This window comes from Pan paniscus, chromosome 10 (assembly GCF_029289425.2).
Source record: "Pan paniscus chromosome 10, NHGRI_mPanPan1-v2.0_pri, whole genome shotgun sequence".
In the NCBI taxonomy this organism is placed as follows: Eukaryota; Metazoa; Chordata; class Mammalia; order Primates; family Hominidae; genus Pan; species Pan paniscus.
This window is the reverse complement of record NC_073259.2, coordinates 46,776,701-46,794,369: the sequence shown is the minus strand read 5'-3', so window position 1 is coordinate 46,794,369 and position 17,669 is coordinate 46,776,701.

Sequence of the window (17,669 nt, the reverse complement as noted above, 5' to 3'; positions counted from 1 at the left end):
AACAGAATATAGTCTTCTTATCTGCATATGAACACACTCCAAGAACAACTACATGCTCAACTATAAACCAAGTCTTAATAAATTCAAAAAATTTCAAAATAATACCAATCATATTCTTGGACCACACTGGAATAAAAACAGAAATCAATACCAAGATGATCTTTCAAAAACCACACAATTACATGGAAATTAAACAATTTGCACTGGATTGGCTTCTAAACAATGAATTTAAGGCAGAAATAAAAAAATTATTTGAAATAAATGAAAACAGAGACACAACATACCAAAATCTCTGGGATGCAACAAAAGTAGTGTCAACAAGACAGTTAATAGCCCTAAATGCCTAACTCAAAAGGTACAGAGGTCTCAAATTAACAATCTAGCATCACACTTAGAGGAGCTAGAAAGACAAGAAGAAACAACTCTAAAGCTAGCACAAGAAAAGAAATAACTAGGACTGGGCATGTTGGCTCATGCCTATAATCCCAGCAGTTTGGGAGGCCAAAGTGGGAAAATGATTAAGTCCAGGAGTTTGAGACCAGCCTGGGCAAGGTGGTAAGACTCCACAGGGCAACACTGCAAAACCCCGTCTCTACCAAAGTAAAAACAAAAATAAATATTAGCCAGGCATGATGGTGTGTGCCTGTAGTCCCAGCTACTTGCAAGGCTGAGGTGGGAGGATTGCTTGAGCCCAGGAGTTCAAGGCTGCAGTGAGGTATGATCATGCTACTCCCCTCCTGCCTGGATAACAGAGCAAGACCCTGTTGAAAGAAAAAAGAAAGAAAGAAAGAAAGAAAGAAAGAAAGAAAGAAAGAAAGAAAGAAAGAAAGAAAGAAAGAAAGAAGAAAGAAAAAGAAAGAAAAGAAAGAAAAAAGAAAAAGAGAAAGGAGGGAAGAAAGAAAAAGAGAGAAGGGAGGGAAGGGGAGGGAAGAAAGAAAGAAAAAGAGAAAGAAAGAGAGGGGGAGGGAGGGAGGAAAAGTAAAGAAGGGAGAAAGAGAGGGAGGGAGGAAAAGTAAAGAAGGGAGAAAGAGAGGGAGGCAGAACAGAACTGAACAAAATTGAGACCCAAAAATCCACACAAAGAATCAACAAAACCAAAAGGTGCCTCTTTGACAGCGTAAACAAGATTGATATACTGTTAGTCAGATTAACAAAGACAAAGAGAAGGTCCAAATAAGAGCAATAAGAAAAGACAGAGGTGACATAACAACCAATCCCACAGAAATACAGAAGATCCTCAGAGACTATTATTAACACCTCTATGTAAACAAAGTAGAAAATCTGGAGGAAATGGAACAATTCCTGGAAATACACAATCTCCCAAGATTGAATCAGAAGAAAATTAAAACCCTGAACAGAACAATATTGAGTTCCATAATTGAATCAGTCATAAAAAAATCTATGAACCAAAAAAAGCCCAGACCAAATGGATTCACAGTTGAATTCTACTAGACTTACAAAGAAGAGCTGATGCCAATTCTATTAGAAAAAGTCAAGGAGGAGAGACTCCTTCCTAACTCATTCTACAAAGCCAGCATCACCCTGATACTAAAATCTGGCAAAGGCATACACAAAAGCAAAACTACAGGCCAATACCCTGGATGAGCAGAGACACAAAAATCTTCAACAAAATACTAGCAAATGGAATCTAGCAGCACATCAAAAAGTTAATTTACCACAATCAAGTAGACTTTATTACTGGCATGCAAGTTTGGTTCAACATACACAAATCAATGAATGTGATTTACCACATAAACAGAATTTAAAAAAAAACCATATGATCATCTCAATAGATGCAGAAAAGTCTTTTGGTAAAATTCAACATCCCTTCATAATAAAAACCATCAATAAACAAGGCATAGAAAGGACATACCTCAAAATAACAAGAGCCATCTATGACAAACCCAAAGCGAATATCATACTGAACAGGCAAAAGCTAGAAGCATTCCCCTTGAGAATAAGGAGGTCCACTCTCACCACTCCTCTTCAGCATAGTACTGGAAGTTCTAGCCAGAGCAAGCAAGAGAAGGCAATAAAAGGCATCTAAATAGGAAAAGAAGTCAAACTATCTCTCTCACTAACAATATAATTCTACACCTAGAAAACCCTAAAGACTTCACCAAAACCCTCTTAGAACTGAGAAACAACTTCACTAAAGTTTCAAAATACAAAATCAATGTACAAAAGCCGGTAGTATTTCTATACGTCAATAACATTCAGGCTGACAGCCTAACAAAAAATGCAATCCCATTTACAATAGTCAAAGAGACCCTAAAAAACCTAGGAATACATCTAACCAAAGAGGTGAAAGATCTCTGCAAGGCAAAGTGCAAAACACTGCTGAAAGAAATCATAGGTGACACAAACAAATAGAAAAACATTGCGTGCTCATGGATTGGAAGAATCAGTATTGTTAAAATGACTGTACTGCTCAAAGCAATCTACAGATTCAGTGCTATTCCTTTCAAACCACCATGTCATCTTTCACAGAATTAGACAAAAACGATTCTAAAATTTAAATGGAACCAAAAAATAGCCCAAATAGCCAAGGAAATCCTAAGCAAAAAGAACAAAGCCAGAGGCATCACATTATCCAATTTTAAACTGTACTATAAGCCTACAGCAACCAAAACAGCATGGTACCGGTACAAAAACAGACATGTAGACCAGTGGAACAGAAGAAGAACTCTGAAATAAAGCGACAAACCTAAAGCCATCTGATCTTCAGCAAAGTTAACAAAAATAAACAAAGGGGAAAGACTGTCTATGCAATAAATGGTGCTGGGATACCTGGCCTGCCATGTGCAGAAGAATGAAACTGGACCCCTACTTTTCACCATATACAAAGATTAACTGAAGATTGATTAAAGATTAAAATGTAGGACCTCAAACTGTAAGAATTCTAGAAGAAAACCTAGGAAACACTATTCTGGACATTGGCCTTTGGAAAGAATTTATGACTAAATCCTCAAAAGCAATTGCAACAACAACCAAAAAAATGACAAGTGAGACCTAATCAAACTAAAGAGCTTCTCTGCACAGCAAAAGAAACTATCAACATAGTAAACAGACAACCTACAGAATGGGAGAAAATATTCACAAACTATGCATCCAACAAAGATCTAATCTAATACAGAGAATCTATAAGGAACTTAAACCATTGAACAAGCAAAAAACAACAGCATTAAAAAAGACATTAACAGACACTTCTCAAAAGAAGATATACAAGAGGCCAAGAAATATATGAAAAAATGGTTCACATCACTAATCATCAGAGGAACACGAAATCAAAACCACAATGAGTTACCATCTCATACCAGTCAGAACGCTATTAATAAAAAGCTATTAATACAAGTAAAAATATCAAATGTCATCAAGGCTGCAGAAAAAAGGGAATGCTTATACAGTGTTGGTGGGAATGTAAATTAGTTCAGCCCCTGTTTGGAGATTTCTCAAAGAACTAAAGACAGAACTATCATCTGACCCAGCAATCCTATTACTAGGTATATACCCAAAAGAAAATAAATTGTTCTGCCAAAAAGACACATGCACTTGTATGTTCATTACAGCACTATTCACAATAACAAAGACATGGAATGAACCTAGGTGCCCAGCAATGGTGCATTGGATAAAGGAAATGTGATACACATACATCATAGAATACTATGCAGCCATAAAAAGAGCGAAATAATATCCTTTGCAGCAACATGGATGCAGCTGGAGGCCATTACCCTAAGCAAATTTACTCAGGAACTGGAAACTAAAAGCCACGTTTTCTTATTTATAAGTGAGAGCTAAACATTGGGTAATCATGGACATAAAAGTGGCAACAATAGACACTGGGGACTATTAGAGTAGGGAGGAAGGGAGATGGGCAAGGGTTGATAAACTATTGGGTACTATGCTGACTACCTGGGTGACAGGATCAATCATACCCCAAACCTCAGCATCAGGCAATATTTCCAGGTACCAAACCTGCACATGTACCCCCTGAATCTAAAATAGAAGTCAAAATTATAAAAATAAAAGCAAAAAGAAATATTATCCCCTCCACTTTGGTCCCCTGAACCCTCTGAGAATAAGAAAATTAGTTTCTTTGTGGAGGAACGGCATGGTTCCTCGGTTCCTTCCCATTTTGGTAGTTAATTGTGATTCCCCACTAGTATAAAGGATTCTGGAAGGCTGCCATCTTATGTAGACTTACAGAAAAAGTGGCAGAAGGAGTCTGACTGGCTGGCCCAGGATTCATGTTCACAAGTAGACTGAGCAGCCCTTGTGCTTTGTGATCATTCTGGCCATCAAACTCCATGGCCCCATATTCGTGTCACTTGCCCAAGGTCCTTCCGTCCAAATGGCCAAACCCACCTGATGTTGACATGATATACAGTTTGCAAAGTGTTTCCCGTAATATTTTGTTTGCACCCCAATCTTGTAAGGGATTATTAACTATTCTATTTACAGCTGGAAAAAAATGAATAATTTTTGAAATCTGACATTGAAGAAACCCTAGAAGTTAGCCCAACTCAATCCCTTATTTTCTCAGATGATGACATTGAGACCCTGAAAAGTTAAGTGCCTTGTTCAAAATCACAGTGACAGTAATGACAACAAGGGTGTCTTGATCAGATATGGTACTGAGCACTCAGAGTATGTCGTCTCATTTTGTTCTCACAACCATCTTACGAAGTAGGACATGTTGAAAATAAGATAAGGAAACTGAGAGGGCTGAGTGAAGGCCAGGTTTTCTGATGCAAGTTCAGTGCAGCTTCACTCCTCACAGCTACGCCAGGGTGGCCCCTCTCCACTCCTGACGTCAGGGCCATCCGAGGGGAGGACATGGCTGTCAGCTGGGAAGAGTGAAATGGGCAAAGACTGCGTCATGGCTGGAAGGGATCGTGGCAAGGGCACAGGCAGCAGGAAAGCTGGTGAGTCACCAGAAAGTCTGGCTAAGGATGAGACTGAGATCAGTTCAACAAAACAGCCAAAACGATCACAGCAGCATCTCTCTCTGACCACCCAGATTACTTTCAGCAGCAGCACAGTATGAGCAAGGCTGAGCTCCAGGGAGAGCCAGGGAACAAGCCAGAAATTTTTATCAGGATTTCTTTTTCACACGAACTCCTCAGACTCTAAATCCAGCCCTTTAAACTGGTGAAGCAAAGGTCCAAGAGAAAATTTGCTGATTATATGAATTCTCACCAGCAGTAAATCAGTGGTTCTCTACTAGGATAACTGCGCCCCCAGGGGACATTTGACAATGTCTAGAGACAATTTTGGTTGGAGGGTTGGGAGAGTGCTACTGGTAAATAATGGAGAAAGGCCACAGATGTGGCTAAATATCCTTCAATGCATGGGACGGCCCCTTTCAACAAAGAATTATCCCACCCAAAAATGTTCATAGTGTCAAGGCTGAGAAACTTTGGTGCAAATGAAGCTGAGCTGCATATAAACATAACTTCAGTTGCACAATAAACACCCCAGCTTTCAGAGAAATAGTCAACTAGGTCAAAGGGCACTGGAGTGGGGACTGCAAGGCCTGATTTCTAGTTCTAACTTGATGACAAGTTTGGAACTTTGGGTGTCTTTTTCTTCCTAGAACTAGAGCAGCCATGTGATGGGGCCAGAGCCTTCCTGGGGTTGGCTAGTGGCATATAGGAAACAGCAGGGCTACTCTACCTTTGCAAAACATTCTTAAGTTATGATTAACCCAAGCATCTCAGTGTTGATGGACCACCTTTGTTTTAGTAGGGACTCAGCACTTTTTTCCTCCAATTAAAAAGGTAATCCATATCATTATAGAAACTTAAGAAAATACAGAATAACACAAACAGAAGAAAAAAAGTATCTTATAATCCCATCTCTTAGAAAGGAGTCTTATTCTGAAGGTCTCCAGATACTGACCTTCATTTTCACTATTTTGAAGAGGAAGGGGAGAAGAGAGAGTCACTGTCCTCCTCCTTCTGTTGTTGTTTTTGTTTTCTTTTTCACTTCTTTATAGTACAAGCGAGCTTTACCAATTAGTCAAAAGTGGAGTTCTAAGAGTTTTAACTGTAGCTACTTGTGTTTGTACTAATGTTTTAACTTTTTAAAAAAGTTAAAGTTGTTGATTGTGGTAAAATACAAATAACATAAAACTTACCACCTTAACCATTTTTGACTGTACAGTTCAGTAGTGTTGTGAGTCAATCTCCAGAACCTTTTCATTTTCCAAAACAAATACTCTGAACTCATTAAACAATAACTCCTCAATTTCCTCCTCCTCTAGCCCCTGGCAGCCACCATTCTACTTCCTGTTTTATGAACTTGACTACTCCAGATTCCTCATGTAAGAGAAATTATACAGCATTTGTCTTTTTGTGACTATTTCACTTAGCATAATGTCTTCAAGGTTGATCTATGTTGTAGCACATGTCTGAATTTGCTTGCTTTTTAATGCTGAACAGTATTCCATTGTGTATCCCATTTTGTTGATCCATTTATCTACTGATGGGCATGTGGGTTGCTTCCCCTTTGGCTATTAGGAATAATGCTACTGTAAACACGGGTGTACGAATTTCCCTTAGAAACTCTGTGTTGTGTCTTAACTTCTTGGTTCCTCCTTTGTTTTTGTTGTAAAAATGGAGGAAAAAGGAACACCTGCCTTGCAAACCCCCAGATAGAGTGCTGGATAAACAGTGAAGAGCCAATGTTTCCACAGGAGGAAGGATTAGATAGGGAGAGCTGGTTCACATTGAAAATGCTGCATGGGACTAATGAGACGTAGGGGGTCAGAGAAAGACTGAGGCCTGCAGCTGCTCTTCCATGAGTACCCATCCTCATCCCCCCGTCGAGTCCCTTGACCTGGCCCTCCCATCATTGTGGCTTTCCTTCTTGTCTGGATTCTCTGTAAAACTCTTCTTCCCTTCCATTGCCTGAAAAATGCCTATCGCATTTCAAGACCCCCTTGAATGAGTGTCCTGTCTGTAGAGCACCTGTATAAAAACTCAGACATATTTTGTTTCACACTGTGTGAAGTAAAGCAATTCATACCTGAGTAACATAAAATCAGATTATCTTGATGTTTAATAATTCCTCTACTGTAAATGACGAAGCTTTGGAAAACAATTCTTTCAGAATGATAGAGCTATAAACTTCTCCTTCGGGAGGCAAAGTCCAATCCTGGTGGGCCCAAAGAGACATATCTTTCTTTAAGTCGCCCTACATTCTTGTGAAACTCAGTTTGCTCTTAGAAAACAAAGGGATGGTCCTCTGGAAGACCCAAGGCCACGCCCAGGAGCTGCCAACTCAAACAGTTGGAGGGGATTGGAAGGCTCCATGTTTTTAGTTATTTTCAGTTCTAACTCATGACAAAGCAAAAACACTGAGACCGAAGAGGCTGACAAATCCAGTTCACAGAAAGAAACATTCAATAGGGATTTACAGAAGTGATGTCTTGGGCAGCCATGAGATGGTGGATCCCTGCACCCACCCTCCAGAAAGTATTCTTTACATAGCAAGCTTTTAGGGTAAAGCATGTGCTGCTGCTTGTCACACCTTCAGATTTTCTTGTGGAGACTTGTGACCACTTCTTTATGAAGGGTAATTTATACTACAGGCATTGTTTAAAGACCTTGCTGCAGAACACCCTGGCCTATGGGGGTCAAACATCAGTTATCATGGTGCTTTTGCTTCAAGACAGCATCACTCTTACCATGCAACAGCTGTTTTCCTACATATACAAATGTGTACATGAAGAGAGGAGGAAGCAAAAACACTTAAAATATGAGAAAAATAAGAACAAGTAAAGCCTGATTGATTATGACCTAGTACTGTCAGGTAAATCTTGGAGAGAACGGAATTATTAGGTGGCTCTATTAAAGGATTTCTTACATATTTGTAATTATTTATAATATAGACTTTGTAAACATGCCGAAACTATTAGTGAAAGATAAAGAGCTTCCTGTTGTTTAAAATGATGCATTGACCTATTAGGAAAAATTCATCACCTGAATGCGGCTTACAGCATTGCCATCAGGAACAGTTCATGCTGTGAGAAAAATAAAATTATGGAAGCTCTGAAAATGTGACCTTTTAGAATCCCTCTGGAATTAAAGGATGTGAAAAGGATTTAGCTATATTACTAATATGGCTGTGGTTGTTTGTTTCCACTCACTACAACTACCTTCCTGCATGTAAATAAATGGTAACATAATCAAGCCTTTGTGATAGTTTATTAGAATATTGCCTCTCAACTGAATATGTCCTTAGATCCTTCTTCCACAGCTTTTACATGAGGTGTTTTCATATAGCACAGAAACATTATTTTCCTTCTGTAATTGCTCCTGTAGAAGGGTAAGACTAGCACTTTTGCAAAAGGGTGACATTTACAAATTGTTTTTGTCTTCAGAGTAAGCCACTGTGTACATTTAAGAAAAATGAAGTCCCACTAGTTTTCCTTGGGTATGACTGAGGGATTTCCCATCATAGGAGATGAAAAAATTTTTTGTCTCTGCCCTCTTAGTTTCATTGCCTGGGGCCCTGCAAATTAGACTGACAAAAGACAAATTAACTGGAGAAAAGCATATAATCTTTACTTTATGTTAATTTTTTTTCTTTTCTTTTTTTTTTTTTTTTTTTGAGACAGAGCCTTGCTTTGTTGCCCAGGCTGTAGTGCAGTGGTGCAATCTCAGCTCACTGCAAGCCCCGCCTCCCGGGTTCACGCCATTCTCCTGCCTCAGCCTCCTTTGTAGCTAGGACTACAGGTGCCCGCCACCATGCGCCTGGCTAATTTTTTTTTGTATTTTCAATAGAGATGAGTTTTCACTGTCTTAGCCAAGATGGTCTCGATCTCCTGGCCTCAGCCTCCCAAAGTGCTGATATTACAGGTGTGAGCCACCACACCCAGCCTATTTTATGTTAATTTTATGTGATATCTTCCCAGAAAAGAAGCAAAGACCCAAAGAAGCAGATAGCCTGAAAGCTTATATACCATTTTTAACAAAGAATGATAAATTGTGGCAATGTCACAAGACAAGGAAAAGGGTTTTGGGCTTCCAGGGGTGGTAAACTGTGAGATGGTAAATAGATGGGGGACACCAGTGGGAGAAAAGGGCTATCTTAGTAAGTTTGTTTGTGCAGGTTCATCGCAGTGCCAACTTTTTGTCTCCTTCATGGCTATAAAACTTCCCTGGGAGACAGCATTTATTGCAGCCCTTATTTCTCCGGAGTTTCTGCTTGCAGTTAGATAAAGGAAGTTCCAAGAAGCTACCTTTCTACATTTGTTGACTCTTAAATGTCTTCAGCTCAAAATAATTCTTATGCTAAAGTAATATATTTTCGGGTGGCATATTATGATCCTCTTCACTGTCTTACGTAGATCTTCAGTTGATTAGAATTGTAATCATGATGTGTAAGAGGTCCCTGTTCAGATGGAGTTAAATGTTTCAAGTTATGTATATTGCTCTGCTTGGGACATCAGGCCCTGGAGAGTGCTGTAAAATTGGCAATGGATCTAATGGCTGAGATTAACAACTGTGTCCAGGCCAGACAGTCTAGTCTGGTTGCCCCAGAGGGACATTTGCAGATGTGTGGAGACATTTTGAGTTGTCAAAACTGGGCACAGGAGGATGCTACCCCATCTAGTGGGCAGGGGCTGGGGGTGTTGCTATCTGACAATGCACAGGACAGACTCCACCACAAATAGTTAACTAGGTTGTATTAATTTGTTAAGGCTGCCATAACAACGCACCACAGAATGGGTGCTTTAAGTAACATAAATTTATTGTCTCAGAGTTCTGAAGGCTAGCAGTCCAAAAACAAGGTTCCTTCTGCAGGCTCTGTTCTAGGGAAGGCTTTGTTCTAGACCTTTCTTCTTGGCTTGTAGGTGGCTGTTTTCTCCCTGTGTCTCTTCAAGTCATCTTCCCTCTATGTTTATTTCTCTGTCCAAATTTCCCCTTTTTATGAGGACACCAGTCATTTTTGAGTAGGTCCACCCTGGTGATCTCATTTTAACCCAATTACCTCTGTAAAGACCTTACCAAACCATATTCAAACCATAACACAACCTAAAAGTCAATAGTGCCAAGGTGGAGATGCTCTGGTTTAAATGGTTGCTTGGCTTCTATGCCTTCTTGCCTTCTTTCTGTCTTTAATTTACTTTAATCTTTGGACAGTGTTTGCCTAGAAAAATGATGGGAGTTTTAATTTATCTTCAGGACTTAATCACTAGGGCTGGCATTTAGGGGTGGATACCTAGAAACATTACAATGATAAGGTAAAAATTTAGCTTTCATTCCCCATCCAGCACCAAATAGATCATCCCTTTATTTTCCTGTCTATTTTCCTTTGTTTCTGGTTTCCTATACATGCTTCCCTACTTAGACTGGCTTTGTTTTGAGCCCACTTGTGAGATATGCTCATGGGATGTAGCCATCCGTGTCCTATATAAAAAGAATACTAGTAGAGGAAGTCTTTTTTTTTTTTTTTTGAGACAGAGTCTTGCTCTGTCACCCAGGCTGGAGTGTAATGGCACGATCTGGGCTCACTGCAACTTCTGCCTCCCAGGTTCAAGTGATTCTTGTGCCTCAGTCTCCAGAGTAGCAGGCATTACAGGTGCGTGCCACCACACCTGGCTAATTTTTGTATTTTTAGTACAGATGGGGTTTCGCTATGTTGGCCAGGCTGGTCTTGAACTCCTGACCTCAGGTCATCCACCTGTCTCGGCCTCCCAAAGTGGTGGGATTACAGGTGTGAGCCACAGCGCCCAGCCTGAGGAAGTCTTTTTAAACCATTTTAAGTTATGGTGAACTGAAATGCCTTAATGATATAGAGTAATGTAAAAATATGGACTCCCAGGTGAGTCAGATGTGGGTTTCCATCCCACTCTGTCATGATTGCTTTTAACCTTGGGAAAGCTAACTTACCCCTCTCTAAATCTCCAAACATTTTCTTATTGGTAAAAGAAGAGATAATAAGGTTATTTGCACTACAGACAGAGATGAAGAGAGGATTATGAAATAGTGCATGTAGTGAGATTAGCTTAATGCCTGGTCCAAAGAATGTAGACACTAAACATTAGCTGTTGGTATTATTACTAACAGAGAGATGAAAATGACACCTTGTAATCATTCCGTGACCTCAGCGACATTGATGTTACGTCTACAGTGCACTAAGCACTGGGAATGCAAACGTGATAAGATCCTTGAAGTCTAGTGAAGAAGGAAAGCAAGGAGAGAGTAACAGCTGTGTGTGAAGTGCTGTAACGGAGCTATGCACAACCCTCTACAGGAACAGGAAGGAAGGATTTCTAGAAAAGGCCTTTGGGAAAATGTCCAGGAAATATTTATAGAAACCTGAAGTCATCACATTGATTTACCTAAATGTGACTCAGGTTGTACATCAGCAGCTTTTTCAGATTCTATTATGACAAAATCATGCCCCCTTCATCACTGCAAGAATCACTACAGAGTTTTCAAATATTAAATGAAAAATGCAAAAGGGAAGAGAGAAAACAGAATGTAAAATGTTAATACACAATTTGTTTCTGTGAAAATAGAAATGAGAAAAGAGGTGAAGCAATGACAAGTTATGCCTAAATATTCATGGATAAAGTAAACAACTAACATTTTAAAAAATGTGTTTGTTTTGGCAATGAAGGATAGTCAGGAAATCCCATTTATGTTACAAATACAGTAGAAGTGAAAAATATAGGAACAGTTATGGCCAATAATGTTATTTTTAGAAGGAAAATAGAAATGAAAGAAATTGCTGAAATATAATGCCCATGAATAGAGTTTGTCTGCTTTTTTGACAAAGTGGAGTTTGTCCTGTTGCTTAGGACAGTGACACCACGTAGGTTCCAAAGAAGCTGTTGAATACAGTGGCTGCCCATCAGCCAAAAGATAATAAATAATAAGCTAAGATGAATAGAAATAAGTCACCTTTGAAGATCTTTACATAAAAAAGGAGTTTGAAATGTCACATTAGAAGGACCAGGTATCAGAATTGAGTCTGATCTTCAGGGGCTCATTTGAGATACTAAACAATTAGTTCAACCACCGTGTGTTGAGGCCCCGCTACTGCTGGGGCTGGTCTGGGGCCATAAAGCAGGGCTGCCCTGCTTGAGTGAGGTGGAGGGGAACAAGGAAACAGGTGTGATCTTTGCCATTGTGAAAGAAAAATAAAATCTCAGGACCCCAAACTCACTATGCCGAAGGGAAAAGTTAAGCTTGGAAACTGAGTCTCACACACACACAACTGACTTTCCTTTTGTTCCTAAATAGATATCTCCCCAGGTGGCCCCCAGCACCCTGTGCATGTATATTAACAGCTTATCTTCATGGGCGCGGGACAAGGGAAGACTAGAAATCATCCCCCTGCCCACGCCTAGAGGAATACAGCTTTGACTTCTGCCTCTCCTTTATGTTTACTTATCTTATGTAAAAGGCAGATTCACTGAACACCAGATGAATACATCATTGACTGTTCTTCTACCCCCTTCTTTTCATGTGCAAAAGAATGTAGTCACTGGTCTCATTTATCTACCCTCCCTTTTTTTTTTCTTTCCTCCCTTCCCTCCTGCTCCTTTGAATATTGAAGCACTCAAAATTCACTCTGGAAAAAGTGCACAGATTTTACTGTGGCTTGTGTCTCTATTTCCCGAGCATGTCCTCATCCTTGGCAAAATAAACCTCTAAACAGATTGAGACCCGTCTCACTCATCATAGAGGGAAGCACAGGGGCACTGGATCCACAAGGAAGGGGTCAGAAATAAACTCCTGGAAAAATAACACATTTTTTAAAACGTCCTTCCCACATTCATCCATTTATTAAACAGTCATCCTTTACTCACATATAATGTGCCAGGCACCAGGTTTGGGTCTGGAAAGAGAAAGATAAGGCATAGCCGCTGCCCAAGAGCCTTAAGGTTTGGTTGAAAACACATAAATCACAAATGCACAGACTGTTAGAGATATGCTAGAAGCATGCCTCGGATGGGAGAGGACGCTGGAGTGAGAAGTTTTATTGTAGGAAAACACCAGATCCCCAGTGAGACAGTCTCCAGGCAACTTGAATTCACCAGCAACAGGGCCCAGGCAGTGAGAAGAGAGAAACAATTGGTTTTGCCTCCTCTTTCAGTGCCACTGGGTAGCCTGGCGTCTTCACTATAAACCCCACTCACCAGGAGAAGCAGGGCAGCTTACCCAAGCACAAGCAACTGAAAGACCAGTTTACCAAAAAACAATTTGTCATCAATTCATCAAATTTAACATGTTATTTTAAAAAAAACTTTGCTTATCTTATTTATAAACATACAGTGACTTGTCTCCAATGGAACAGTTTTAGTAGTTTTGGAGAATTTCTACAGTTTTCATTGACGAGGTTTTATTTTGTCTTTGTAGCAGCATTTAAAGGAGTCTTTAAGTGTTTTCAAAATGTATTCAAAATTCAAAAATCATCCCATAACCAAAAAATCAGTGTTTGTTTCCTACAAGAAATTTTCAGTTTATACTGATTTCTTTCATGTCTTTTTGGTTTTGCCAACATTTTAGCATACCTGTTATTATTCTGCCAATTTTTCAAATTGGGGCACTATATTCTAGGAATTTCCTTTATCAATCTAACTTTTCTAACAACTTAATTCATATTTACTTGTGATGTGGTTGATCCTGTAGCTTCCAGTTTATCAGTTTACCAGTCTTTTCAGTATTTTTAGGATTTTTTTAAGCCATTAAAACAAAACCCTTTTATGACAGTTTTGGATTTACACTTGGTGAATATCAAACTTGAGGCATTGGTCATGAAAATAATTATAATACAATCTTCTGGGCACCCTCACTTCCTTTTTGCTTCCTTGGCTTGTTTTATCTCAAATTTGTTCTTGTGAGGAATTTTAAATGTCCATAATTTCTTACAGAATAGTTTGGAGATATAACTAATTTTTTCAGGTGCTTTTGAGTTCAAATTTTAAACTTTAATTTAAAAACATCTCATTTGCTGTTGCTTACCTGAAAATACCCAGTTGAAATTTCATCCTTTTATCTTAAGCCTTTACTATTTTAATCTAATTTGACTTAATACAATTTAATTTAAAGTTTTAATTGCTAGAAGCTTAAAATTAAGACTGATAAACCATTTAAGAAATTTGCAAAATGATACTAAGGATTGAAAAATAGGAAAATGACATTTGAATCATTAAATGAAACAAGTTGAATATTATTTAGTAAAAATTTAAAGTTAGATAAATTGGTCATTAAGAAACTGAAATGCAGGCTGGGCACAGTGGCTCACGCCGGTAATCCCAGCATTTTGGGAGGCCAAAGTGGGCAGATCTCCTGAGGTCAGGAGTTTGAGACCAGCCTGACCAACATGGAGAAACCCTGTCTCTGCTAAAAATACAAAATTAGCCAGGTGTGGTGGTACATGCCTGTAATCCCAGCTACTCAGGAGGCTGAAGCAGGAGAATCGCTTGAACTGGGGCGCGGAGGTTGCAGTGAGCCGAGATTGTGCCACTGCACTCCAGCCTGGGCAACAACAGTGAAACTCTGTCTCAAAAAAAAAAAAAAGAAAAAAAGAAACGAAAAGAAAAGAAACTGAAATGCAGTTAATTGATCTCAAATCATTCTGTATGTTTTGAAGATGCCATTTTGCTCTTAATCTATAGTCAGCTCTTTCTCTTGCTCTTCTGCTAGTGCTTAAAGGGTATGTTGTTTTTAGAAATAATTCTGTAAAATTCAATTAAATCCTTATATTCTATTAAAAAAATTCAGAGTGTGTTTTGTGGTAGTCTTCCCAAATACAAAAATGTCTAAGTCCTAATCCCTGGAACCTATGAATGTTGCCTTATATGTCAAATGGGTCTTTACATATATGATTAAATTAAAGACCTCGAGATGGGGAGGTTATCTTGGATTATCCAGATGGACCCAATGTCATCACCAGGTCCTTTTAAGAGGGACCCAGAAGGGTCAGAGTCAGAGAAGAAGATGTAACCATGGAAGCAGAGATTGGAGTGGTGGTCTTTGAAGATGAAGAAGGAGACCACAAGCCAAGGAATACAGGCTGCCTCTAGAAACTGGAAGATTCAAAGTAATGGATTATGCCCTTAGGCCTCTAGAAGGAACCACCAGTCTTGATCACCCCTTGACTTTAGCCCAGTGAAGCAGACAGAGGACTTCTGACTTCTAGAACTGTAAGAGAATAAATTTGTGTAGTTTTAAGCCACAAAGTTTGTGGTAATTTGTTACAGCAGCAACAGAAAATGAATACAGGGTGTTATTGACACATCCTCTCATCTGGTTCTTCATCCTTTCCATGCACAGGGTTTTACAGCCAGGCCTGTGGTCTACCAAGAATGTTGTTCTTCTCAGAGAAGACTAGAAAAGCTCTGCCCAGACATCGGAGACCATTTCCATCAATCTCTTTCCTGGCTGCCATATGTCCACCTGGAACCAATGAGAAAGACAACTGTACAGAGACTTTTTGTTTTTCATTTTAGTGTTGTTCTAAGAAGTTACCAAAATACATCATGAAATTATCTCAATTAAGTTTACCCAAAAGCTACGATGTACACTATTTTCAGCCCATCTATTCCCATCTCCAGCCATGCCTGGCTACATTTTCCTATAAAGCTCAACAGCTAGAATGTGCATCAGATAATAGTGCTAAATGGTTCAAATAGAATATGGCCAGGGTTACAAAAAGCATCCACTTTGCCTGCATACACCCCTGCAAAATTCAGCTCCACAGATTTTTCCTCTTTTGTTACCACTCCAGCAATCCCATGAGACAGGCAGAAGTTGTCTAGCCCCAAAGGACCCATGAGATTACATGACATCTCCAAGATCTTAGCAAGAGTAAAATCTAAGTCAAGGACTCACATTCCTGATTAGCTGAGGACTCCAGCTTTGCACCTGTGGCTTGGAGCAGGCATGCACACACAGGTGGCATAGGTAATTTTAGCAGTGCTGCTACCAGAAGAAATTCAACACCCCCTGCTGGATCTAGCCTGCAGTGCCCTGGTTAGAACTTGATCCCCACAGCTAAGGCTTGAGTCCTTGTAATGCAAATACCCAGGGCATCCATGCTCCCTCCAATCCCAGCACCTACACCTTGTAGTCAGGAAGCCAGTTATTTCAGGACTCAGATGAATGCTGCACCTGATCCTCCTCAGCCTTCTGGGAAAGTCCTCGGTTCACAGTAATGACTGCCGTCCTCTCAGCCAGGCGACACCTGGTTCTCATCCAAGAATTGGCCACTGCACTGGAGATAAATTGTTTGGGGATGACTTAAAGTTTGAGGATTGGGAGGAGACGTTGTGTTTGAATCCTGCCTAGAAGGAACTTTCCAGAGATAAGATGCTGGAGAATCACAAGACCTGAGTCTCACTGGCATTTCCAACTGCCTCAATGTGATTTCTAAATTGCAAGAACTCTGGGTCTTGCTTTCCTGAAGAGCTAGGAAGAGTTTCTCATACTGACCCAACCAAGCCGTGATGTTATTAGCATTTTCTATCCACTGTGTCAGATAACTACACCAAGACCAGCAAGGAGCCATTGGCTTCAGAATGTGAGCCTATGCAGCAGCAGAAGGGTGTAAGACCTTCAGAGAGTCCCTTGAGGATAGGGGGTACTTGGAAAGACAGCAGAAGGGGAAGAGAAGGAAAGACCCCTTCCTTGGGCATTGCTTCCACCTGAGTAGAAATCAGGCAAGGAAAATCCTCACCAGCGGGAGAGTATATAAAACAAAAAGTTGGAGAAAAATCTCAGCATTCTGAAAGGAGCACTCTATAGGAATTTTAAATGTAGATCCTCAACTAAAAGCATCAAAATTTGGAAGGTGAATAAATCGTATGTGTGTAATGAGTGTGGAAAGTCATTCCAGAAAAAAAAAAAACACCATAAAATGCATATGAAAATACATACCTACTTGAGTTATGAGGGTGGGAAAGCTTTTTTTTTTTTTTTTTTTTTGGGACAGGGGGATGGAGTCTCACTCTGTTGCCCAGTCTGGAGCACAGTGGCACCATCTCTGCTCACTGCAACCTCTGCTTCTTGGGTTCAAGCAATTCTCATGCCTCAGCCTCCTCAAGCAGCTAGGACTACAGGCGTGTGCCACCATGCCCAACTAATTTTTATATTTTTAGGAGTGACAGAGTTTCGCCACGTTGGCCAGGCTGGTCTCGAACTTTTGACCTCAAGTGATCTGCCTGCCTCAGCCTCTCCAAATGCTGGGATTACACTGTGCCCGACCAGGGTGGGAAAGCTTTTATAAGAGCTCAGTTCTCACCTTTAAAAAATATAAACTGGGGGTGACCATTTAAATGTAATCACTATGGAAAACCCTTTGGGCAGAACCCTGACCTTACTGAACATCAGAGAATTCTTAACACGGAGAAACCATATAAATATGTGAATGGGAAAAACAGTTAACTACGAGTCACACCTTACTTAACACGAGGAACTTGATGGTGGAAAGAGCTTATTCCCGTAAAGAGGGTGCAGTCCTACCAACCTTAGATAGGTCACAGGCAAATCCACATGTGCTCTAGGACATAAAATTATGCATTAGTATATATTGTAGCAGACATCACAAAATCAAACCTCTAGAAATACAGTCATTGTGGGAAATCCTTTTTTTGGGAGTTCAAATTTTACTACATATCAGATTATATTAAGGTGACGGTCACTGTG